Genomic DNA, 6,000 nt, shown 5'->3' on the forward strand with positions numbered 1-6,000 from the left:
CTCATCTTTGTTGTCTTTAGGTGTGCTTAAATATTTTTGAGCAAGAAGACCCAATTCAATAGGATCCTGAGTAGCTACAATTCTTCGAGGAGCAACAGGACTAGGTGTATGAATACTAGAAAGTGGGGTGATTGGATAATGTAATATGTTCCTTGCAGCTACAGGTACAAGCTCTGTGATCAAATTTTGATTTTGCTCTGTAACAGTTTTGATATTTTTACCTAATTCACTAATAGCATCAATAATAGGCTGTTCTGTTTGTTTGTGTTGTTCATAAATTCCTCGGTTCTGTGATTTCCATCCCTTAAATCTTTTTACAAGATAATCTCTTAATTTAAGATCATCAATAATTGGCCCTTTCATGGTTATTTATATATGTTTCAATGTCTAGAAAATTGTTGATTTTATTTCTGTATTTGCCACTATTGGGTTTTCTTGTCATATCAATTGTGACAAACCCATAACTGTCCTGGTTCCAGCACCTACTGCAAAACTTGGAAAAATCATTGTAGCTCAAGTCCCCACCTACATATATTCATCATGTATGTGTTTGAGGTTGGTATGATCTTGATGAAACACACATATAAAATTGCTGTTGTCTCGGATCAGCTGCTTCGGAATTTTAGAAAAAGTCTGTGCCAGGTAGAAACCATCAATGTTTTTGTGTCGCCCCTGTGTAAAAAAATTTCTAACCTTGTTTTGATTATCCAGTATAATGTCATCAAACACAACAACAGAGTTATCAAGACATTCATGGAGTGGCTTAACATCTGGTTCAAAAGTGGCTATATCCAATCCATCATATAGCTTCATCAGCTGCTGATATTTTAATTGTTCCAAGCTCTTAGAGAAGACATACAAGTGCCTGTTTTTCCAGTCTAACCAGTTGGGTGCCAATAAAAAATTATCAATCATTGGTGTAGTTTTACCACAAGCTGATGGCCCAACAATAAGACATCTAATATTATCAGGCAGCAACTTGCCATTTCTCTTAATCTGCTGTTCAGGTTCTGGCAGCCTCTTTATAACATCCCAGGTGCTCATATTATCACTTTGTCTGCATCGATCCAGCTGTGTTCTGGAAGTCCTAGCCATTTGACAAATAACTTGTTGCCTTTTCTGCGGATGATTTTTTCTATGAGATATGTGTCAGGCTGTTTAGTTTTGTTGAGTTCTTCTTCATAGAACCGGCCTTTGAGAATTTCTCCTCGGTGGTCTTTTATTATATATGTGTTAAGGGTCCCAGGTTTAACTTGAACCACTGTAAATAATTCAGTGCTCCAGTTTCTTGTAAAGCCTCTTTTGAATAAGTGCTTATATTTGCTGATTCTTACTTGATCACCCACCTTGTATTTGGCCTTTCTTGTTGTTGGCTGGTATCTAGGATAATAAACAGTCCTGATCAATTTTTGCTCATCAGATGAAGTTACTTCAGAGGGTTTCATGCTGATTGTGGAATGGACCGAGTTGTTATATTTATGTAGAAGTTCTGGAAGAATATTAAGCCATTTATAATTAACTTGAAGGGTAAATTGTTTATACATAATATTTTTTAGGGTTTTGTTGAATCTCTCTACAATTGAGGCCTTGAGATCACTGTAACTCGAATAATGTTGTATTGACTGGCTTTTAATAAATTGTTGGAACACAGAATTATAAAATTCTTTGCCATTATCTGTTGCAAATAGCGCGGTGATCTTCCACTCTGATTGATGATTGTCCTGAAGGCTTCTGTAACACATTTTCCAGTCTTGGATTTGAGTGGCACAGCCCAGGCAAATTTTGAAAATGTGTCTATTACAGTGAGTAGATACTTGTAGCCCTTGTTGATTTTGTCTAAGTTTTTCAGCTGTCCACTTGCCATCTCAATCAAGTCGCTCTGCCATAAATCATCTATGCCTTTTGTGACTACTGGCAGTCTCTTATAATTATGTCTGGCTTGTCTGTGTAATTCATCAACAATAATTTGTCTAGACATAATATGTAAACAGGAATATTGCAACTATGGGGTGTTCAGCAGCTGATACTACAGGATTTTCTAAATATAATTGTCTCCTATTTGTATATTAAATTCCAGAGAGCCATCATCTTCAGCATAAGATGTTTCTAATGTATTGGGATCTGTAAGATCCTCTAACTCTACACTTGTGATTTTTGGTTTGTTGTCAGCATTTGTTATTGATAAGGTAGAGTAGTGGTGTGCCTGTGGTTGAAGCCAATATTTGATCTTGATTGGTCTCAGTGTGCCCCCAACAAAAAACTGGTAATAAAATTGTGCAGGGGACAGCATATATATTTTGCCACCTTATGTAAATGGTGAATCATATTCTTTGTTGGGGATGCTGTACAATTCAAGAATTACTGTATGTTTTGGATTCTCGATTATGCCGGTTATTTCTTTTTCTGCTGTAAGCAATCTGCTTGTTACAGATTCAAGGTGCTCATTGATGGTCCTAACAACATCATCATGGCCTGGCTTGATTTTTATGTCCACAGCAAGTTTCTTGTATTGTTGCACAATCTCTTGAAGCTGGGTGGCAAAAACAGACAGAGCATTTGCTTGATTGGATTCCATGGTCCAAGCTGTTGCTTGATATTAGCTACAATTTGTTGCAAATTTTCAATAACTGCCAATTTTGAATTTTGAGCAGTAAGATCATGGACCTGTCTTCTGATATCCTCAAACAGGGCATTCAGTTCATTAATATGTTGATTAGTTGGTAGAGTGGCCACTGTCTGAGTAAGTTGTTTGATCTCTGTCCGGATATTCTTGATATATTCTGATTTCAATATGCGATTCACAGCTCTCTTAATATTTTTAAGTTCCTGTGATGTAGGCAGATTTGATACAGTATTTTGCAAAGATTCAAGTGCCAATTTCACATTATTTAATTCAGAAGCATCAGCCACATTTTGCATAGCATTTTGGAGCAGGGCTATATCTGCCTGAGTGGGTGTTGATTGTTGTAAAATTTCAAGTTTTGTTTGGATATCATCGATCAAGTGATGAAAATGAGATAGCTCAGATTCAGTGTTGAGGTTTTCAAGCTTTGTGATCTGTTGCTGGACACAATCAAGTGTGTCTACAATACCAGGCAGGCGGGATTCTAGAGATTCTTGTATATTTGTCAAATCACTTTGCACTGCTGCTATTGTACCCTCAAGATGGGTTATGGTACTTTGAATTTTTCCAAAATCTTCATATGTTTCAAGTTGCAGCTTAATATTGGCAACACTCCGAGTTATTGCACTCAAAGCATCAGAAGATGGCAAGTTGTTCATAAAATTTTCAAGTGTCTCAATTTTTTCTTTAACCTCGGCTATGGCATTGTTCAAGGGGTCCAGATTAGGTATCTGGAGTGATTGAATCTGTTCTTTTAGAGTGGAAATCACTAGATCAAAATCTTCTTGTGATTTTATGCTTTTGACAATTGTTTGGAGCTGTGTCTGGACATTATTTATCTGCTCTTCCAATTGCTGTTTCAATTGCTCAGAGTTGGTGGCCTGGGTCTTAAATTTGGCTTGAAGAGCTGCTACAGCTTCTTCTAAATTTTGAAAATTATCCAATGTGGCCAAGTCAGTATATTTCTGAAACAGCAATTTGAGTTCAGAATCAATTTTAAGAAGAGGGTCCATGCATTGTGATTGTAAATTTGTAATTTCTAGTTGAAGACTGGTATTGAGTGTGGTTTGTAAAGCTTGTAAATCACTTCTTAATTTCTTGACTCTGACATCAAGCATCAGAATCTCATCACTGTGATCTTCATGCCTTGTATGGCCAAATATATCATTAGGCATTTTGATTTAGTGGTTATTTATTATTGAATATCTAATTCTTAATTCTATAAAAAAAGGTATAAGCTTGTCATAGGATCCCGGGACCTCAATATATAAGCAGTCACCAGCAGAAACAGTATATACAGTGCCAGAAACCATGTTTGAGTGCTTAATTCTATAAATATTTCTCCCTACTGAAATGTTGACATTACCCTCAGGGGTTGTAATAAATTGCAATTGACCACCTACAGGTAATTGGTAATGATTTAAATTATTGTTAAATATGTACAATGTTTTACCTGTTTCATCATCAACATCTGTAAGTATGCTCTTCAGATGAATAATTAACAAAGCACTTAGTTTAGATATCATATCAGAAAAGGGTTGTGGTGTTGAAAGGTCCATAATAGCCTGTTTTTTGAACCCAAATAAGTTCATAGGCATGTTTATTTATTTCAAATCATGCTCAGTAATTGGGCATTGATTACCACTTTTCAAATCACAATGACCCCATGGTAGAGTATGTATGCCACATGATAAAATGCATCTCTTATCATCATGTGGATCCAGAGCCACTTTTCTTACAATATTTGTATTCAACAAGTGATCCACACTCTGAATTCTGGATTCTGATGTTCTGATTGTGCTACATGATTTGAGGCAATTTTTGTAATCATCAAATTCAAGCTCTTTGTCCACAGTCACTCTGCCAATGCCCTTGGCCTTTTTGGCAACAGCGCCACTACATGTTTCAAAGCTGTACATCTTGGCCCTTAACCCAGCAAATGCCACAATAACATCACCAAGTGTCTCATCTTTTAACTTGCCAGGCACTTTTTTGTTGTGGTGTTTAATTTTTGAATGTTCAGTGGTATCAAAATATTTAAACAATTCAGGCTGTGCTATATCTTGATAAACATCTTCTGTTTGAATATCAAGAACAAAACTATCTGTGTCCATGTACATCAGTTTTACACGATCCTTATAAAAAGGCTTCAACACATCATAATACAATTTTAACATGTGTAATTTGGCCAATTCCAATATCACAGCCCCTACATAAATAGGCTTATCAAACTTAATCTTTGTTTTTTTCATGTTGAAAAGTGCCATATTTTTATCATAAATTCTTCTGTAAATGAAGTTGGGCTTTGCTATCAATTTTTTGCTCCGGCTGGGGTCAGTAATTATTTTAACATCAATATGTTTTCTGACATTTTCAATTGTTTTGCCATACACTGAATTGACCATCAATTTAAACAAGGTCTTATCAAATTGGCTCATTGCAGATGTTCGAAGCTCTGTGTTTGTATCAATATATGGTTTCAACCATCTTGAGTGCCTGAACCTCAAAACTTTTCCAACTTTGGTCACTTGAACACCATGATTCATCAGGAACTGGAGGTTTTTGTAATATATGACATAATCCTGTTTCGGCTCTAGAGTCATCATCAATTTCTTTTGTTTAGAGCCAGGTGAGCACTCAATCTCAGGAATTGGGGGCAGATTAGAAAATGTGTTGGTTAAATCATCAGGAATTGTCAGATCAAACTCTAAGAACAGGCCATAGTTACTGTCATCAAAATCCTTAAGATCTTTAATATAGAAATCTTCAACCCACTCAAGCCCTGCATATGGCAATTTATCCATCATAGCATAACCATACAGGCTGTTTGCATCCACATAAAGTATATAATTTGATGGCCGTGCTGGATTATAATCGGGAATATACTTGTTATTTGCTCTGGCATATCTCTGAGAACATTGCACCATGCCTCCTCTTATACATTGTTCCATAAACAGATACATATCTTGATCCTGGATCAGATCCAATTGCATTTTAGTGTTTAGAAACATTGCAGACCATGCTAGGCCCGGAGCACTGTAAAAATACATTGGACCCAGCTTATAATTTTGCATGGAAGATTTTCTGAATGCCTGCAATATATCAGCTAAGAGGGTCACATCAAGTTTCAAATATGCCTTGTGATAATCACCAAGTGTCTGGCATTTTAAATTGTTCCACATCAACTGGGCATGGTGATATTCTTCATCAGTGATTCCAGATCCTCTGATTTTGCTGTAAAACTCTTGTTGTGGTGGCAGAGAACACTCATCAAATTTAGAAAAATCTGTAACGTAATCATATGGATATACACCCTTCCGCCTAATTAATTTCAGGTCCTGATTTGGAAACAAAGCACATGTGATTTTGAATTGATC

Source organism: Lepisma saccharinum, chromosome 26 (assembly GCF_977018435.1).
Source record: "Lepisma saccharinum chromosome 26, izLepSacc3.1, whole genome shotgun sequence".
In the NCBI taxonomy this organism is placed as follows: Eukaryota; Metazoa; Arthropoda; class Insecta; order Zygentoma; family Lepismatidae; genus Lepisma; species Lepisma saccharinum.